Raw genomic sequence first — 22,233 nt, 5'->3', positions numbered from 1 at the left:
GTAGGGCCCAGCATGGGCCTGTAGCAGGCTAAGGGTTAAGGCTGCAGGAAAATGGGATAGGAGATAGAGGGTTGGTTCTAGGTGCAACAATGTTGCAGGTTAGGGTAGGCTCCTCCTTACCTGGTAAAAAGCTGATGTTCCCCTTCCAACTTCCTCTTCTTCATCCGATCCAGGCTGTGAAGTGTTTTTTCTTGTGCTGTCCAGTTTTTTCTACCTTCTTCTTCGGAAATGCATCGTTCTAGGCGTTCAGTCCTTCCACCCAGACGCTATCAGGACAATGCAGGAGCTGTGAAGGCAAAAAGGCAGATGAGTATACAGGAAAAAAATATTAATGACTCAGATTGCATCCTACACAATATCAAAGTGTGGTCTTGGCCCAAGTCCATGCAGCTCCTACACAGGGGAATGTTATTGCAGATGGGGATGACAATGTGAATTTTGTTCAAGAATCTCAACTAGTGAGACAGGAAATGCAGGCTCCTTTAATGGATTTCCAGCAGCCTCAGCAGTTTAACCCTAACCAGATTGCAAATTTATTTCAGGCTGTGCCACCTTCTGAGCTACCTGCTGTATCTAATTTTCTAACTTCAATTGCAGCAGCAATGTCTAGTACTGTTTTTTTTAACAGGCCCCCATCACTCAAATTAACCCCATGATTAATCTGATACAGCAGCTACCCGGATTGTTGCAGGCCCCTATGGTCGTCACTGGCATTGATCCGGCTTAGCAGCAAATTGGGCCTGGCCTTGGCAGGATACCCCATATTGCGCAACAAGCTCCGACCGCCACACCACCAAATTTTGAATTACCCCCTCAGGTTCCTGGGCCCAGCCGTATTATCATCCCATATATTCAAAATATTTCTACCGCCACACCACCAATCCTTTCATTGCCCCCTCCGGTCCCTAACTTGATACTCCCCTCTATGGTGGAGCACGCAATCGCTGGGCATGGTCCTCTACCGCAGCCTCCAGTAACTCGACCACGTCACCGGAAGTAGGCGGGGTCACTTCCGGTGCGGCCATTTCACAAGTCGGCAGCACCGGAGTAAGAACGGTCCCTCAGGAGCTCCAAGGTGAGCGCCATGAGGGAACGTTGATTGCAGCGTTGTGGCAGCGTATGGACCACCAAGGGGTGCCTGCGGCTTCCTCGGCAAATCAGCAGCCCTTTCGGAATGCCAGATTCAGGAAAAGGGGTGGTGCCTGTTGGGCATACCAGGAAAAGAAGTGTGATAAGGGCAGCGTATGCACTTTCAGACACTCCTGCAAATTAAGCTCAGGGTCACACCCGGGAAGCGAATGTACAAGAAGAAAAGATAGTGGCAAAGGCAGTTGAGCATCCAATTCACTCATGGGTCAGAAGGGCGGACACCCCAGTGAGGGTCCACGCGCTTAAACACTGGTTGCTGGCCTATCCAGACCAAGACACAGCCAGAATATTAGGGGAGGGGTTTTCCTTTGGTTTTAAAATTCCAATTTTTCAAAAAGTTCAGGGAGCACGCTTTCAAAGGAACTTAATTTTAGCATACCAGCATCCGGAAGCAGTATTAGAGAAAATTTGTAAAGAAGTATCCCTGGGCCGCATGGCTGGCCCATTTTCTTACCCCCCGCCCACTTAAAAATGTGACCATTTCACCTCTAGGGGTGGTTCCCAAGAAAAGAAAGAAGAAATTTTGCCTCATACAGCACCTTTCATACCCAAAAGGTAGTTCAGTTAATGATGCGATTGACCCTCAGCTCAGCTCTGTGCGGGATCAATAATTTGATAGCGCATTAGACCTGGTTAGACGGGCAGGGAAGGGTGCTCTATTGGCGAAGTTAGACATCGAGTCTGCCTTCCGTTTATTGCCGCTCCACCCTTCGGTCTTCCCACTCATGGGGTGCAAGTTTTAGGGTTTGTACTATGTGGATCGTTGTCTGCCTATGGGCTGCTCTCTATCATACGCCCTTTTTGAGGCCTTTAGCACTTTTTTGCACTGGGTAGTGGCCAGTTATACCGGCAGCGATTCAGTGGCACATTACCTTGATGACTTTCTTCTTGTGGGGGGGACAGATTCGGGTGAATGCCTAAGTTTAATGAACAGCATGCGCGAGATTATGGCCCAGAGTCAGAGGACAAAACACAAGGTCCCACGTCGTGCTTGGTCTTTCTGGGCATTGAAATAGACACAGTGGCTATGGTTTGTAGATTACCCACTGATAAAATTGAGGCGATGTTGGAGGCGGTTCGAGCAGCTGTTTCCAAAGGTTTTCTGTTGTTAAAACAGTTGCAATCCTTGCTAGGGCTCCTCAACTTTGCTTGCAAAGTCATCCCTATGAGTAGGATCTTTAACCATAGGTTAGAAAGACAACTTAGTGGCAGAGTAAAAACTACTCAAAAGATTACGCTCACAGTTGACCTTCTGGCAGATATAAGTGTTTGGGAGATTTTTCTAAAAAGTTTTAATGGCGTGCGAGTGTGGCGATTAGAACCAATATCCAGTCAACTCTTGCACCTTTTCACAGATGCGGCGGGGTCACATGGCTATGGGGCTTACTTCCAGGGGGACTGGAGTGCGGAGCGATGGCCGGCTACTTGGCCTGCTCTGGGCCTTACTCGCAATTTAACCCTCCTGGAACTGTTCCCCATAGTCCTGTCAATTGAACTCTGGGGTATGCAATTTTCAAACAAGACAATTGTTTTCTGGACGGACAACACCAGTGTCATATACGCGATCAATAACCTGTCTGCCACCTCAACGGTGGTGGTGACGTTGCTGCGACACTTGCTGTTGTATTGTCTGGAACTCAATATACAGTTCCAAGCAAGACATGATCTCGGAGTTAATAATGAGGTGGCAGATGCATTGTCCAGATTTGAGTGGGACACTTTTAAATATTTAGTTCCTACCGCATCAACAGTGAGTTTACATTGTCCTGCTTTCCTTTGGCAGCTGGTTGTTCCTGGTTAGCTCTGTTGCCCTTGGTGCGCTCCTCCTTAGCCCCCTCCACGTGGCGCACTTATTTGACGCTTTGGAAAGAATGGGACCAGTTCTGTCTGTCCAGGGGCGTAGAAGCTGCCCAAGGGAATCAGGCATCTTTGTGTGACTGGTTGGCGAGTCTTCACACCTTAGGCACGCGTCAGAGAGCCATACAATCAAAATTGGCTGCTTTATCATTTTTTTACAGGGCATTGAATTTTCCAGACCCCACAAACTCCTTTTTTCATTCGGCAGGTGGTTAAAGGGTGGGGTAGGGTTCAGCCTCGGCAACCTGATACTCACAAACCCATCACTAAAGAGCGTCTTGATAGGCTGTTACAAGCACTTGATAGAACATGCTCCTCCCCATTTGAGGCCTTGCTGTTTAAGTCCGCGTTTGTGCTGGATTTTGCGGTGGCCCACCGCGTAAGTGAGTTAGTCGCCCCCTCTAAACAGTCGGTAGGTTTGGGAGTTCAGCTGGAGCACGTTAGAGCCACAGTTGACTCCCTCCTTCTCTTTATCCCACACTCAAAAAACAGACCAATCAGGTAGAGACACTTGGCTCCACATTACACCTAGGCCGGGTAGCATTTCATGTCCTATAGCGGTAATTAATGCTTACTTGTCTTGTAGGCCCCAGTTGCCAAGCCAGTTCTTAATTCATGCCGATGGGAAATCTCTGTCCAAATACCAGTTCAGAAAGGTCTTGAAGCAAGCAGCGCTCAAAGCAGGCCTGGATAACAGTAAAATTGCACCTCATTCCTTTCGCATTGGGGCAGCGACGCAAGCAGCAAGTGTAGGCTATTCAGGCGATGACATCAAGCGGCTGAGGCAGTTGCGATCAAATTGCTTTAAAAATATGTCCGTCCGCTTGTTTGAATTACATTTGTGTATACACATACTAAACTATTTGTCTCCACAGAAGTACACCCCTTAGCGAAGCGGATATGGATTGTGGGTCATTCCTTCATCCACTGGGCCTCAATTCGTTGCTCCTCCCTTCTCTTGAGCCAGAATCTAGGGTTCCCCTCAAACAAAGCCTCTGTTAGGTGGTTAGGGAATAGGGGAATGTGCTGGCCTCAACTTGTGGAGGTAATCTCAGGGGCCCTCTTAAGGTGGGGGAAACCACACCTCCTTGTCCTTCATCTGGGGGGTAATGATGTGGGGTCTGTCCCAGTACTGCAATTAATTAAGATTATGCAGTCGAATATCAGCTGGCTGCATACGCGAATCCCTGGGGTAGTAGTTGGGTGGTCGAACATAGTCCCCCGCCTTCATTGGAGGCATATGTCGGCCCATACGGCAGCATATAGAATGAGAAAGAAAAGTAACGCCTCAATTTCAAAAACCGTCACAGGGTCATGTGGCTTTGTGCACAAAGCCATCTCAGTCGACAGAACCGAACTCTACAGAAGAGACAAAGTCCATTTATCAGATGTAGGGCTAGATATCTTTATTCAGGACATCCAAAGAGCTATTTCACCCTTCCTGTAAGTCGAGTCGCGGTGATGGCAGCAAGAGCATTGATGATGCTTCTTGTGGCGGGAGGTCTCGGCCCTGTTGCGCAGGAAAAGGTCGCTAGGGGTGAGTGATGGCCAGAAAGGGGAGGGGTGTTAGGCCTCATGTGCACGTGAGGTAACCCCCCTCTCTTCCCATTGGGGGATGGTCACGTGATCTCTGCAACCCCTAAACGTCATTTCCTTTTGAGCAGAGACCCCTCTGCTGCTTGTTTCCGTTGGGCCGTTGACCTCCTTGCTGTTCTGGGCATTATTTAGCTCTATGCCGCCATTTTGGTTACTGTTGGCTAAAAATAATAAAGTTTAAAAGTTTAATAAAAATTTGACCTGTGACGGTCAAAATTTTCCTACTAAGAAGTTGTCCGTGTTTTATTTATTATTTCACATGTTTTAAGTTATAGTGAGTAAGTTAAAGTTAAGGTGTATCCCCTTCACTCCTGGAAACGCCCCAGTAAGAATTTAATCCCTTAAATACTACCAAGTTAAACAGCTCTTTTACTTGTAAAAAAAAATGCAAAGTGCCCCCAACATTAAAACCCACCACCCAACAGAGGATGGAAGGATGGAGGTTTAGGGGTTAATAACTTTATTATAGTGTCGGCTATGTCGGGGAGCGGCGGAATAAGGGTTAATAACTTTTATTAGTGTCGGCGATGTTGGGGGCGGCAGATTAGGGATTAATAACTTTTTTAGGTGTCAGCGATGTTGGGGCGGCAGATTAGGGGTATTTAGACTTGGGGTTTATCTTAGGTTTAAACGTAACTTTTTTTCCCCCATAGACATCAATGGGGTTGCATTACGGAGAATTTTCATTCCGCGATCGTAGTTGTTAGTTTTTTTTCTAACACTCTCTCCCCATTGATGTCTATGGGGAAAGCATGCACGAGCACGTCAAAGCAGACCTTGGATTTTGTTTTGCTTTACGCCACCATATCGCACACACAAGGAGGCTTTTCAGCCACTCGTAATGGCAGCGCTATGGAGGGTGAAATAACGCAACTTTTTTGGCGTTAGTTTCGCACCCTGTTTAGCGCAAAACTCATAATCTAGGTGTTTGTTAATTATTATAAAATATCTTTATTTTTCAACCAACTAACAAAAATAAAAAGGCTTAGGCTGGCATGCATTGTATTTTTATAATATTACTTTGGAACACCGCTCATGAAAAATTGTCAGCCCCTGCCAGGCTGTAATAATAAAAATACCCTTTAAAGTCTACACAGAGTTTTATTTTAAGGGGACAGTCTACACCAGAATTGTTATTGTTTTAAAAGATAGATAATCCCTTTATTACCCATTCCCCAGTTTTGCATAACCAACACAGTTATATTAATATACTTTTTACCTCTGTGATTACCTTGTATCTAAGCCTCTGCAAACTGCCCCCTTATTTCAGTTCTTTTGACAGACTTGCAGTTTAACCAATCAGTGCCTGCTCCTAGATAGCTTCACGTGCACGAGCACAGTGTTATCTATATGAAATACATGAACTAACACCCTCTAGTGGTGAAAAACTGTTAAAATGCATTCTGAAAAGAGGTGGCCTTCAAGGTCTAAGAAATTAGCATATGAACCTCCTATGTTAAGCTTTCAACTAAGAATACCAAGAGAACAAAATTAGTGATAAAAGTAAATTGGAAGATTGTTTAAAATTGCATGCCCTATCTGAATCATGAAAGTTTTTTTTTTGCCTAGACTGTCCCTTTAATAAACAGTTGCTATATTGATAACTATACTTTTTGCAGTGGCAACATTTTTTTAAAAACAAATCTTTTGGAGTGAATATTTGAAAAAAATTTGTTTACCGAATATTTGCCCGTTTGCAGACACTCCGAAAAATTAACCAGAGATCAGATCTCTGGTTAATTTTCAAAAAGTGTCTCAAATGTTCCCAAAATAGAGGGTCTTTTAGCTTTTTATGGAAAAGACAATCTAGATTTTTTTGTACCCTGTAAATATATCTGTATATACAAATATTAACGCATAAATATATATGTATATAGTCATATACATATATATTTACAATTGTCTTTCATTGATGCACTAGTTCTCATGCCGTGCCTATGGAAGCGCACTTTCGTGAGCGCAATGCTTCCTAGCAATGCGAACTCTAGCTAGAGTTCACATTGCTGTCAACTTGTAATACCAGCGCATATTAGCGTGCGCTGGTATTACTCAGTGAAGCGCTAATATCGCTTTCACAAAAGCGATATTTAGTGCTCCACTTCTAATCTGACCCTTAACCTTTAAAAGCAAATTTAAATGAATCAAATGCATACTAATTAATTTTGTTAGCTTTCTTTAAATGTTTTTGCATTCATTCGGATATTTGTGTTGTGAAAACGGAGCGAATATCTGTGTTTTGAATGCATAAGCCTTTTGACAACTGAACTGTGATTTAACAGTTTTTAGTCCCTGGGGGAAATAAAATACTATGCTCCAAATTTCAGTTGTCGAGCTTTACAAAAACAGCCGTACAAAAATGTGACTTTTCATAGAATATGCAAAGCAAAATAAGTGTTTAACCAAAGAAAATGAAAATATTTCTCTAGAATACTTTTTCTTTTAATTTTGAATTTAAATATTTATGCAAATGGTCCGTAGAGCCCCCTTTGCTATTCTCAGTGCACCTTACTGCAAACATTAAATATGTAGGAATACAATAAGCTGCTTAATTGCACAGCATCAAATGAATATCCAAGCAGCATAGCAAAAAAAACAATGGCCGAGATTCATTAAAACCGGGTTTGTGAAACTGCGGAATTTATAAAGATATGTAACCATGCCGCGAGTTGCGGGATATTATCCATTATAATGAAGTAAGCTGCATCTTTCTTGTGACTGTTTACTAAACAAACATATTAAAATAAAAAAGACTCCCTCTATAACAGAGGTTTTAAAACCCAAGTGACTTCAAGGCCCGGTAAAATGTAGCGAGACATGTCCAGTGCCAAGTAGTCATCTGGGGTGAGTAGGTCTGCAGAATTTACAGCTGAATATTGCATAACATAAACTTTATTAAACCCACAAAGCTATGGAAAATGTTTATAATGTCAACAGACATGGAAAAAAATGCTGCATGCACCATGCAATGCAACCCCCTGCTTACACACGAGTGGAGGCTGTCAATCATTCTGATCAGGATGATTGAAATCAGCCACACTTTAGGTGGTTGAGAGGATAAATAGCTGTAGTCTTAAAGGGACAGTCTACTTGAAAAATGTTATTGTTTAAAAAGATAGATAATTGCTTTATTACCCATTCCCCAGTTTTGCCTAACCAACACTGTTATATTAAGACACATTTTAATTTTCGGATTACTTTGTATCTAATTCTCTGCAGACTGCCCCCTTATTTCAGTTATTTTCCAAGACATGCATTTTAGCCAATCAGTGCTGACTAATAAATAACTCCATGGAATTGAGCACAATGTTATCTATATGGCACACATGAGCTAGTACTGTCTAACTGTGAAAAGCTATCAAAATGAACTGATATAAGAGGCGGCCTTCAAGGGATTAGAAATTAGCATATTAGCCTACCTAGGTTTAGCTTTCAACAAAGAATACCAAGAGAACAAAGCAAATTTGATGATAAAAGTAAATTGGTAATTTGTTTAAAATTGCATGTCCTATCTGAATCATGAACGTTTAATATTGACTAGATTATCCCTTTAACTGTTTTTCTGAAGTTGTTGTGGTTCTGTTTTAACTTCTGAGCTGGTAGCCACATACGAGCAAGAGAAGCGGCTTCCCTGTGTCTGTGAGTCTTTCTTCCCCTTTGGTTAGTCCACACTACAAGAGGTAACACCCCAACATTTTTCTTTTTTGGAAACAAGAAATATAAAAAAATAAAATGCTATTTATATTTGTTCTCCCTGATAGCACTTCACGCATGCCTAGTCTGCCCCTTGAAGAGATTTCTTACGTAACCTATTTAGTTTTTATATGACTGTTTAGGCACACATCAAAAATACATTAAATAGTACAGTTACACTCATAATAACACTATCTAATAAAAATACATTAAATAGTACAGTTACACTCATAATAACACTATCTAATAAAAATACATTAAATAGTACAGTTACACTCATAATAACACTATCTAATAAAAATACATTAAATAGTACAGTTACACTCATAATAACACTATCTAATAAAAATACATTAAATAGTACAGTTACACTCATAATAACACTATCTAATAAAAATACATTTAATAGTACAGTTACACTCATAATAACACTATCTAATAAAAATACATTAAATAGTACAGTTACACTCAAAATAAGACTATCTAATAAAAATACATTAAATAGTACAGTTGCACTCATAATAACACTATCTAATAAAAATCATTAAATAGTACAGTTACACTCATAATAACACTATCTAATAAAAATACATTAAATAGTACAGTTACACTCAAAATAAGACTATCTAATAAAAATACATTAAATAGTACAGTTACACTCATAATAACACTATCTAATAAAAATCATTAAATAGTACAGTTACACTCATAATAACACTATCTAATAAAAATACATTAAATAGTACAGTTACACTCATAAAAACACTATCTAATAAAAATACATTAAATAGTACAGTTACACTCATAATAACACTATCTAATAAAAATACATTAAATAGTAGAGTTACACTCATAATAACACTATCTAATAAAAATACATTAAATAGTACAGTTACACTCATAATAACACTATCTAATAAAAATCATTAAATAGTACAGTTACACTCATAATAACACTATCTAATAAAAATCATTAAATAGTACAGTTACACTCATAATAACACTATCTAATAAAAATACATTAAATAGTACAGTTACACTCATAATAACACTATCTAATAAAAATACATTTAATAGTACAGTTACACTCATAATAACACTATCTAATAAAAATACATTAAATAGTACAGTTACACTCAAAATAAGACTATCTAATAAAAATACATTAAATAGTACAGTTACACTCATAATAACACTATCTAATAAAAATACATTAAATAGTACAGTTACACTCATAATAACACTATCTAATAAAAATACATTAAATAGTACAGTTACACTCATAATAACACTATCTAATAAAAATACATTAAATAGTACAGTTACACTCAAAATAAGACTATCTAATAAAAATCCTTAAATAGTACAGTTACACTCATAATAACACTATCTAATAAAAATACATTAAATAATAGAGTTACACTCATAATAACACTATCTAATAAAAATCATTAAATAGTACAGTTACACTGATAATAACACTATCTAATAAAAATACATTAAATAGTACAGTTACACTCATAATAACACTAATAAAAATACATTAAATAGTACAGTTACACTCATAATAACACTAATAAAAATCATTAAATAGTACAGTTACACTCATAATAACACTATCTAATAAAAATACATTAAATAGTACAGTTACACTCATAATAACACTATCTAATAAAAATACATTAAATAGTACAGTTACACTCATAATAACACTAATAAAAATACATTAAATAGTACAGTTACACTCATAATAACACTATCTAATAAAAATCATTAAATAGTACAGTTACACTCATAATAACACTATCTAATAAAAATCATTAAATAGTACAGTTACACTCATAATAACACTATCTAATAAAAATACATTAAATAATAGAGTTACACTCATAATAACACTATCTAATAAAAATACATTAAATAGTACAGTTACACTCATAATAACACTATATAATAAAAATCATTAAATAGTACAGTTACACTCATAATAACACTATCTAATAAAAATACATTAAATAATAGAGTTACACTCATAATAACACTATCTAATAAAAATACATTAAATAGTACAGTTACACTCATAATAACACTATATAATAAAAATCATTAAATAGTACAGTTACACTCATAATAACACTATTTAATAAAAATACATTAAATAATAGAGTTACACTCATAATAACACTATCTAATAAAAATACATTAAATAGTACAGTTACACTCATAATAACACTATCTAATAAAAATACATTAAATAGTACAGTTACACTCATAATAACACTATCTAATAAAAATACATTAAATAGTACAGTTACACTCATAATAACACTATCTAATAAAAATACATTAAATAATAGAGTTACACTCATAATAACACTATCTAATAAAAATACATTAAATAGTACAGTTACACTCATAATAACGCTATCTAATAAAAATACATTAAATAGTACAGTTACACTCATAATAACACTATCTAATAAAAATCATTAAAAAAAATATTACATAAAAAAGTTATAAGGGCTCAAACATATGAGGTGTTAGGGAAAAAAGGAATGCAAATGGCACATACAGATACATGCATATACATGTCTACATATATATACACACACAGAAAGAAGCACACTCGCAGGAACGAACATCCGGCTCAATACCATTGTTTGCCTGTTCTATGGCGATTTACCACCTTGGCCTTCATTGGGCCTCATCAGTTAGGTGTAGCCATATTCCTCTAAGCACACTGAGCAAGGAGTCCATGTCTGGTTGACCCTTTTTTCCCCTAGGGAGACTGAATACACACAGACAGAGAGAAGTGCACTCACAGGAACGAACAACCAGCTCAATACTATTGTTAACCTGTTCTATGGCGATTTAGTACCTGGGTGCAACTTCTTTTAGCCCAGTAATGCTTTTCGCAGAGTAGAACTTTCCTGTAGTATATCAGTCTGATCCCGCCTATTACGGTCAGTCCAGCACCGAAATACCAGGCAATTCCTCTCTGAACAAGGAACACAGCAACCCCAGACAATCGTTTCGGCCTCATTGGGCCTCGTCAGTGAGGTGTAGCAGTATTCCTCTAAGCACACTGAGCAAGGAGTCCACGTCTGGTTTCCCCTTTTTCCCATAGGGAGACTAAATACACACAGAGAGAAATGCACTCACAGGAACGAACAACCAGCTCAATACCATTGTTAGCCTGTTCTATGGCGATTTCCCACCTGGGTGCAACTTCTTTTAGCCCAGCAATGCTTTTCACAGAGTAGAACTTTCCTGTAGTATATCAGTTTGATCCCGCCTATTACGGTCAATCCAGCGCCGAAATACCAGGCAATTCCTCTCTGAACAAGGAACACAGCAACTCCAGACAATAGTTTCAGCCTTCATTGGGCCTCGTCAGTGAGGTGTAGTAGTATTCCTCTAAGCACACTGAGCAAGGAGTCCACATCTGGATTCCCCTTTTTCCCATAGGGAGACTAAATACACACACAGAGAACTGCACTCACAGGAACGAACAACCAGCTCAATACCATTATTAGCCTGTTCTATGACGATTCACCACCTAGGTTGGATCAGACTGATATACTATAGGAAAGTTCTACTCTGGGAAAAGCATTACTGGGCTAAAAGAAGTTGCACCCAGGCTATAAGAAGTTACCATAGAACAGGCTAACAATGGTATTGAGCTGGTTGTTCGTTCCTGTGAGTGCATTTCTCTCTGTGTGTATTTAGTCTCCATATGGGAAAAAAGGGGCAACCAGGCGTGGACTCCTTGCTCAGTGTGCTTAGAGGAGAGGCCCAATGAAGGCTGAAATGATCATCTGGGGTTGCTGTGTTCCTTGTTTAGACTGGACTGACCTAATAGGCGGGATCAGACTGATATACTACAGGAAAGTTCTACTCTGTAAAAAGCATTACTGGGCTAAAAGAAGTTGCACCCAGGTGGTAAATCGCCATAGAACAGGCTAACAATGGTATTGAGCTGGTTGTTCGTTCCTGTAAATGCACGTCTCTGTGTGTGTGTGTATATATATATATATATATATATATATATATATATATATATATATATATATATATATATATATATATATATATATATATATATAGGTAAAAAGAGGCCAAAAGTACAGCACTAAGTGGTGGAATACCCCTTATATACCAATAATAGACCCAAGAGAATCCTGAGATGCTGCCCAAAAACCAAACAGTGAACCAATAGGGGCCCCCACCCCTGTAAGTCCTCTGTCACTACTGAATAAAAATGGATACAAAGAAAGGTGAAAGGTACAAAACAGGGTGATTCAAAGTCTAAAATTGAGGGATAATATATACATATGAATGTATGTGTATATACCAAACTGAGAATCTACCTGACTAATACACATCTGTGAACACTTTATGTGTTGTATAATAGTGATCACTTAAAATTAAATAAATAAATATAACACTTCTATATTATAAAACAATAGAATGTCAAAAAGTTAATCAATATAATAGCATAAAATAACACACAATGAAGGCAAGAGGGGATTTAAATAAAAGGAATCCCCTTTGATAAAGATATAGTTTATCAACAGTCCAAGTGTAACTATAGCTCTATCATCAATATCAATTCCCCAAGGAGAAATAAATGTAGATGGTGAAAAAAGATCCCCTCAGATGATTAAATAGGAGACAAAGTAATCAATCCAAAGGTTTCCAGGTGAAGGAAAGAAACTCTGTTCCAATATCCAGACCAGTTGGAGTGCTCGAAACAGGTGATAATAGGTTTAATTCCTACTTACAAAAAGAAACCTCAATCAAATGAGGTAAGGGCCACATGAATGGTCAAATTGTGAGCTCCCCAGCTGGATAGTGATCTGCTCCCTGGTAAAGATCCACTCTCCACTCTCTCCCAACGTCTTTCAGCTCCACCGGATAAGTATGGGGAAAAGACAAAACACACACAGGATAGTGCAATACCGTTTGAAAAGACTAATTCAATTTTATTGTTATTAAAAACACATTGGAAAAACTTCCTTACACTTTTAGACCTCAATTGACATATGAGTGAAAGCAGTCAAACAGTTAATCAATTATATAAAACAGAAGGGGTACCCAGTAGGTAGATATAGCAGCTCTTTAAGTGCGATAATTCCCAAAAATCACACTAAAATTAAATTAGTACAAGGATTAAGAGTGCGCTCAAAACGAGCTCTACCACAATACTAATTCTATCGACAATTGAGTAATATAATGTATAAAAATTAGAATGGAGTCCAAACTTTCCAATAGTAAATAAAATTATATTTTAATAAGTATTTTACTAAAAACTTTATAAACAGTAAATCATATACATAAATAAGATAAATTAAGGTGCACCTTATATCTGCTACACAATAGATACAATGTAATTAAAACTTTGTTATGTAAACAGCAAGAATATAGTATATGAGGTATATTTCAGCGTGTTTCTTATTTTCTGTCACTTATTTTGTATCCAAACTTTGCAACGTTAATGGTTTTTGGTAATTCTGAAATAATGTAACATACAAAAGTGTTAGTTAGATGCTGAGTTAAGCACGATATTTTTGGGTTCCGGGGAATTTTATATTTTTAAATGTGCTTTTAACTTTGAGGATCAATATTGCCCATACAGATGATTAACTCACCAGAATCCGAAAGTCTTTCTCTGACCCGGTTCCTGTCTCTGTATTTGCCTCTTTAGTTTAGAGTGTTCGGCGTCTTGTCAGCCGTTAGGTTGGATTCTGATGTGTCTCAAACACGTGCTATGCTCATCCACCAATCTCTGGGTCAGATTACCGGTGAGTAGTTTTTTGAAAACGGCAATATGTTCCGTATGTGGAGATCAATCAGTGAGTGTTCCAAGGGCAATAATCTCACTAAATGTAGGTCCCTTTTAAACCTTTTTACACTTAGGAGTTTTAATTAAATTTAATTAAAAACACATTGGAAAAACTTCCTTACACTTTTAGACCTCCATTGACATATGAGTGAAAGCAGTCAAACAGTTAATCAATTATAGTTATACACTAATCTCCTAACGAAGAAGGCTAAGATAAGCTGTAAAATGCCTTTGAAACGCGTTAGGAGTAATCCAGTGAGGTTTTACACTCACACTAGACAACCTCAAATGGATATGAGGTATTTTATTAGCATAATAGGATAAAACCAGGTATTGGCATGAACAGTATTCGTATTTTAAAAACAGTTCAGTGCAAGATAAATATAGCATATAAAAGTCCTGAGGTTGTCTAGTGTGAGTGTTATTCTATACAGAATTGTGCATATATATCCTTATTAACGGGGTTGCACTATTACCACCTTTCTGTTTTTTCCCATCTCATTTATGTGAGTGAAAGCGTTGGAAGACAGGAAACAAGCCGTAGGATACTTGCCACTACAAGGAAGGATTTTCTACTTACCTCACGTGACACTTACCTCATACAGATTGAGGTAAAGGAGAGTAAGTAGAACCCCCTGAGGGGACAGTGTGATCCGCCACCTTGGGATTTCCACCTTTTTTCTTCTTTTTTTCACAACAGTATCACATATGGACTCTAACTGCATGCACATTCTTGTGGTTTTTCTTTGGTGAATTGCCTGTACTAACTGTATGTACTGCGAAACTTTTTTGTCATCTGTGGTGTTCTAGTAATATCAATATTATTTGCTAGACTAGTATCTCTATATATTATACAGGTAGCTGCAGGTGTTTTATATTAGCAACATTATTTTATATTAGCAACATAATTGTAAACATTACTACTGCAAACATTGTGATAGCTTTATATGTATCTGGGTTTTTTCCCCCTAATATCAATTAGCAGTGCATTATTGTAACTCTTTGTACTTTATGTGTCTTATTATAGATACTGTAACTAGCTCCTTACACTAAGCGCCTCTATATTTTACCTTCTCTTGGATCTATATTTTTTGGGCTCTATTAGTCTTGTGGGGTTTGGGGATCCCACTTTTCTAATAAGTAATTTTGGGACTGCATAGTGAGCTAACTACACTTCATTTATAATTATAATATTCCAATATAATAATATTTCTCTTCAGGTAATACATTAGCACTACCTATACTTGCGCCGGTGTCACAATCTTTCTCTTTGTCTATATATATATATATATATATATATAATTATGTGTGTATATATGTATTTACAGACATATATACACATATAAATATATATGTACACATCTATACACATATATAGAAGTGCATTGGAGCCCTTTGCAGTCAAGTAGCTGAAAGCATTTAAAAATATATCTTTATGAAATATTCATATTTAATAAAGTGTTAAGCTATGTATTGAATATAAATATTTCACATTCCAATGTTCTTCACATTGGGGAATATTTTCTAAGTATTTTTAAATTGATATTATTATACATATATATTGGAATGTGAAATATCCATATTTCATGTTAGGTTAGCGCACTTGAGAAAAGGCAATCAGGTTTGCGAGCGAGTTAAGTTGCTTTTTTCCTACTTTTCATGCTTCATTGAAGTCTATGGTTGAATATGATAACGCGCTTGCAATATTCAAAGTTCGGTTCCTTGTGCACGTTGGGTGAGCGTGGGAACGTAAACTTTTTAGTTTCAACTCGCTAAAAGGTGAAATCTAGCGGGGTTCAAAATACCACTCCACTTGTAATCTAGCCATATGACGAAAATCTTTTGAGTGTTTTAAATTATTTAAAAAAATTCTATTGCATTTTTCTTTTCCACTAGAATATGCTGCAAAATGTAATTGCACTGCAGATAATCCAGCAGGGGTACTAACATCTCATTGTAGAATCTTTGTATGTTATGTGAAGCAAACATTCACACTTTGTTAATCCGCAAAGGTTAATATACGAAGAAAACAATCAATTCATGGAATAAATTGATAGAAGCTGAAAGGTTTTAGCACATGGGCACTGGATAATATAATTTCTGATGTAGCTCGTTTTATTCTCTGCAGGGAATTGTTTGAAATGCTTCACTTTCCAGTTTTTCTGATTAGACCTTTGAATTTTTTTGCAGATATTTGTATTCAACTAAAAATAAAACATATTAAGTGCACAAGGATAGATGTTCTCATAGCTACAGATTTGGCATTCCGTTATTATTTGGTATTTCTCTGAAAGGACCAAAACACAATACAGAAGCCTGAGACAGCTTTTTAGTGTGAAGTATATCTGTTTCCAGCTAGAGATTTATTATCTGCAATGCCATGTATATTCTAAAGACTGAGCATAGTCTGTAATATTCAATTAAACCTAACAAATCAGAAGCTTGCATATAAAAAAAGAGTAGTTTAGCTAAGGGCAGATTAAAAAATGCTAGTGTCTGAACAAGCTTTATTAAAAAAAGAAAATTAACACTCATCAACTACAGCATTAACACATTTGGGAAATAAATAAATATATATATATATATACACACATATATATATATATATATATATATATATATATATATATATATATATATATACATACACATATGTATGTATATAAATATATATATATATATATATATATATATATATATATATATATATATACATATATATATATATATATGATACATGAAAGGTATAGCACACTCTATCAAGATAAAACCAGAACCGTAGCACGGTATAGCATAATAGCAAAACGAATCACATCACAACACAGGGAGTGTGAACAGTAGCACTAGCAAACATGTTTTGTGCATGCACACTTGATCTCTGCATAGGTGTCTACCTGTACACACCTTCTATTTATTGAAATAAGTCCTTAAAGCTTCAGTAGCTATAACTCTATATGTAAAGAATAATATTGTGGAGAAGAAATCAAAACATTATAACATTCTAGGCTCAATATAAAAACGTAAATATATATATATATATATATAAATAAATGTATTTCAAAACCATATCTTATTATAACACTTAATATATACAAAAAAGAAATAAACCTAGAAAAATATGAAGCAAAGGGCTCTTAAAAATAAGCTAAATTAGATTAGATAGTAACTTCAAAGATTGATTAAATTCATGATGAGAAACAGATCAGCAAATCAGGTAAAGAAAGACACAATAATTAAAATTCAATGTACTGAACATTAGAAAATTAGGAGAAGAATTAAGGAAAGAACTATCTCAGATAAATACTCATGTAAATATGTCTAAATCCCTCCTCATATTAAGACCATGAGGGCTACTGGTTTTGAGGGTAAACATCCAATATATTTCTCGTTTGTTAAGTTTGTTTTCCCTATCACCACCTCTCTTCCACACTGGAATATTATCAATCATATCATCTCCCATGATTTGTAGGTCCAGAAAATGAATGGACCCCTCATATGCCAATCTCTTTATGGGATGGTGGGATCTGTCCCACGTCTTTGCAGATAGAAACCCCTTTAAAGACAAAATTGTACAATACTATCGATACATAGACGATTTGTTTTTTATCTTCAATGGAAGTGATGATAAGTTGAATTATTTCTGTGACTATTTAAACTGCAATGTATGTGGTATTTCATTCATTGGGGAGTTTAATAATAGGTCCATTCATTTTCTGGACCTACATATCATGGGAGATGATATAACTGGTCAGATAAGTACAACACTACATAGAAAATCTACAGCAGGAAATACAATACTGGAATTTAATTCCTGTCATCCCAAGCATGTGCTTAAGGGTGTTCCCAAAGGGGAGTACATCAGAGCAAAGAGAAATTGCACTGAAGACGCAGATTAAAAGAAAAAAAGAAAGAGGCTATCATACACAATTACTTAATCAAATTAAGAATGAGGTAGAACAAAATCCTAGGGACAACCTTTTGAGATATAAAGGAACAGCACAGGCCAGAGAAAAACAAAATAATCCTAAATTTATAACATTTTAAAAAGGGTATCTGGACCAATCAGATCACATTTTGCATTTTGGATTAAATCAACCCATACCTATTCAGGTTTTTAGAAAAATACAGAGAATAGTGTTAGTGGTAAAAGAAAAGATTAACCTACAAAATCTATAAAAACAAACATAGGAGAGGGGTTAATAGGGAACTCAGGTTGAAACAAAAGGAGGTTTGGTGGATTAAACATTTAAATTTACACCCTTATGGTCTGAATAGGGATTATGATATGTATTTGTTTTTATAGATTTTGTAGGTTAATTTTTTTCTGGTACCACTAGAGGTCACTATTCTCTGTATTTTTCTAAAAACCTGCGGCTAGATTACGAGTTTTGCGGTAAGAGGTGTGCGGTGCTAACTTGCACGTTATTTTCACCGCTTACTTACCTACAGCGCTTGTATTACAGGTTTTCAGAAACCCGGCGTTAAAAGACAAGAAGTGAGCGTAGAGCAAACTTGTGCTCCATACCGCACTCAGATACCAGCGCTGCTGAAAGCCGCGGTGAGCTGGTTGTACGTGCTCGTGCACGATTTCCCCATAGACATCAATGGGGAGAGCCGGCTGAAAAAAAGCCTAACACCTGCAATAAAGCAGCGTAAAGCTCCGTAACGCAGCCTCATTGATTCCTATGGGAAAACTAAATTTATGTTTACACCTAACACCCTAACATGAACCCCGAGTCTAAACACCCCTAATCTGCCACCCCCGACATTGCTGCCACCTACATTATACTTATTAACCCCTAATCTGCATCTCCGGACATCACCACCACTATAATAAACGTATTAACCCCATAAACCACCGCACTCCTGCATCACAAACATTAGTTAAATATTATTAACCCCTAATCTGCTGCCCCTAACATCGCCGCCACCTACCTACATTTATTAACCCCTAATCTGCCACCCCCAACGTCGCCGCCTCAATACTAAAGTTATTAACCCCTAAACCTAAGTCTAACCCTAACACCCACTAACTTAAATATTATTAAAATAAATCTAAAGAAAACCTATTATTAATAACTAAATAATTCCTATTTAAAACTAAATACTTACCTGTAAAATAAACCCTAAGCTAGCTACAATATGACTAATAGTAGCTAGCTTAGGTTTTATTTTTATTTCACAGGCAAGTTTGTATTTATTTTAATTAGGTAGAATAGTTACTAAATAGTTATTAACTATTTACTAACTACCTAGCTAAAATAAAATAAATACAAATTTACCTGTAAAATAAAACCTAACCTATCTTACACTAACACCTAACCTTACACTACAATTAAATAAATTACCTAAATTAAATGCAATTACCTAAATTACAAAAACAAACAAACACTAAATTACAAAAAATAAAAAACAAATTACAAGATATTTAAACTAATTACACCTAATCTAATAGCCCTATCAAAATAAAAAAGCCCCCCCAGATTCATTATCTATTTCGGTGCATACCCTTTACAATCCCGAAAACCTATCTATCCCAGATTCATTCTTTATTCCATAAGTATGTATGGAGAGGAAAGTTACTGAGAGTAGCTAATCGTATTCTTCAGCTGCCAATCAGCAAGGGAGGCATAGCTTTTCTCAATATATATCTATATCATAATGCTACCCGTCTAATTCATATAGCGGGCTTGAGCAATGAATCTGAAAAACCTGCGTGGTATCTCCTTGAGTCGGCCATAATACCTAAGAATCTAAAGTTAAGTGACTTGATTTGGGTTCCTAAACATAGATTTGCCAGATTTGCCTCTTACAAAAATGACATTATTCTAGACAGTTGTCGTGCATGGCATAGACTTAGACATCATAAGGGAATTGCTCCACACCCCTCTCCCATCCAAGGCCTTCAGGGGTTAATGACAGGCCTTCCAGATATACACAAATCTGAGTGGGCCTCCTGGAACATCACAAATATAGGAGATCTGTATAAACAAAAGAAGCTACTTACTTCTAGGCAAATTGTAGAGTTGGTTGGCACAGCTCCCAAGTGGCTTCTGTTTGAAAGTTTCAGAATGCTGGGGTATTGTCAGGCTTGGGGATTCCCTAAAACAAATCTTATAGAATGTACTGCCTGGGAAACACATTGGAAAACTGGGAACAAATTAATAAGACCACTTACTAATCACCACCTTATCCTCCTCAATGACTACAGTGAAGACATTCCCTGGCAAATTAAGGCCTGGGGCCGCAAAATGAATGTTCAGATTGATCCCTTAGATGTGGAGCATGCAACTACCATTACTAAAAAAGCTATACAATGCACCTCACATCTAGAGACATATTTTAAGGTTCTTTTAAAATGGTACCTGACCCCTCATAAACTGACCAAGATATAGCCTACGGCCTCTTCACAATGTTGGAGAGACTGTGGACAAATAGGTTCTGACATTCACATATGGTGGTCATGTCCAAAGATAGTCCACCTATGGACGGACATATTCTCACTGCTTTCGGATTTAGGCATGCCTCTCCCTATGACCCCAGCTTTGGCCCTCCTCCATATAGAACTTCATGACCTCCAGAAACCCCAACAAATTCTGGGGGCCACAATCCTGACAGAAGTCAAGGTGTCTGTTGCTAGGTCCTGGAAGAAATTAAACGCTCAAGCTTAGGTCAGATCACCCAACTCATTGACTACCTAGCCACTATGGAAAGGGGCTTTTTTAACGGGATTGACCGTTTAGACAAATATTGGACAATCCAGAGTAAATGGTTTCTTAAACCCCCCTAGACACAACACACAAATCCATCAGCTGTATTATCCCTTTCCATTTCCCCCCCTGAATCTCTATTCCTAATCCTCCCCTCCCTCTTTTTTTTTCCTCTTTGTCTTCTTTCCATCTTCTGTTTCTCTTCCCCATTAGTTTCTTTTTTCTTGCTTACCTTTATCTTCAGTATCTAGAGACATATCTTCTTTGATAACCTAATTGGGGAAATTCCCTTACTGTCTTTCCCTGATTGTTACAATTTACTCGATTGCTATGTTTTATTCCCCCATTGGGTGGTTCTACATATCCGGTAGCACCCATGGGGATCTGTTAAAATTGTTAACACTGTTAAAATTGTTTCAAATCACTTTGTTTTCGACTACTGTAATTAAAAAAATCTAAAATAATAAGGAACTATGTATCATTTTGTTTCTGCATTGTTGATATTGTACTTCCTCAATAAAAACGTTTTGCAAAAAAAAAGCCCCCCCCCCCAAAAAAAAAAACCCTAGCCTAGGGCCTTTTGCAGGGCATTGCCCCAAATAAATCAGCTCTTTTACCTTTAAAAAAAAAAAAAATACAAACAACCCCCCAACAGTAAAATCCACCACCCACACAACCAACCCCCCAAATAAAACTCTAACTAAAAAAACCTATGCTCCCCATTGCCCTGATAAAGGCATTTGAATGGGCATTGCCCTTAAAAGGGCATTTAGCTCTATTGCTGCCCAAAGTCCCACACTAAAACTAAAACCCACCCAATAAACCCTTAAAAAAACCTAACACTAACCCCTGAAGATCCACTTACAGTTTTGAAGACCGGACATCCTTCAACGAAGCTGGGAGAAGACCTCAACGAAGCGGCAAGAAGTCCTCAACGAAGCCGGGAGAAGTCTTCATCCAAGACGGGAGAAGTGGTCCTCCAGACGGGCAGAAATCTTCATCCATACGGCATCTTCTATCTTGATGATGTTCTAATCAGCCAATAGAATGCAAGCTCAATCTTATTGGCTGATTGGATCAGCCAATAGGATTGAAGTTCAATCCTCTTGGCTGATTGCATCAGCCAATAGGATTTTTTCAACCGTAATTCCGATTGGCTGATAAAATTCTATCAGCCAATCAGAATCTAAGGGACGCCATCTTGGATGACGTCACTTAAATGAACCTTCATTCGTCGGGAGTCGTCGCAAGAAGAGGATGCTCCGTGCCGGATGACTTAAAGATGGACCTGCTCCATGCCGGATGGATGAAGATAGAAGTTGCCGTCTGGATGAAGACTTCTGCCCGTCTGGAGGACCACTTCTCCCGGCTTGGGTGAAGATTTCT

The sequence above is a fragment of the Bombina bombina genome, chromosome 7 (assembly GCF_027579735.1).
Source record: "Bombina bombina isolate aBomBom1 chromosome 7, aBomBom1.pri, whole genome shotgun sequence".
Taxonomy (NCBI): Eukaryota; Metazoa; Chordata; class Amphibia; order Anura; family Bombinatoridae; genus Bombina; species Bombina bombina.
Note: the sequence above shows the minus strand (reverse complement) of the source record.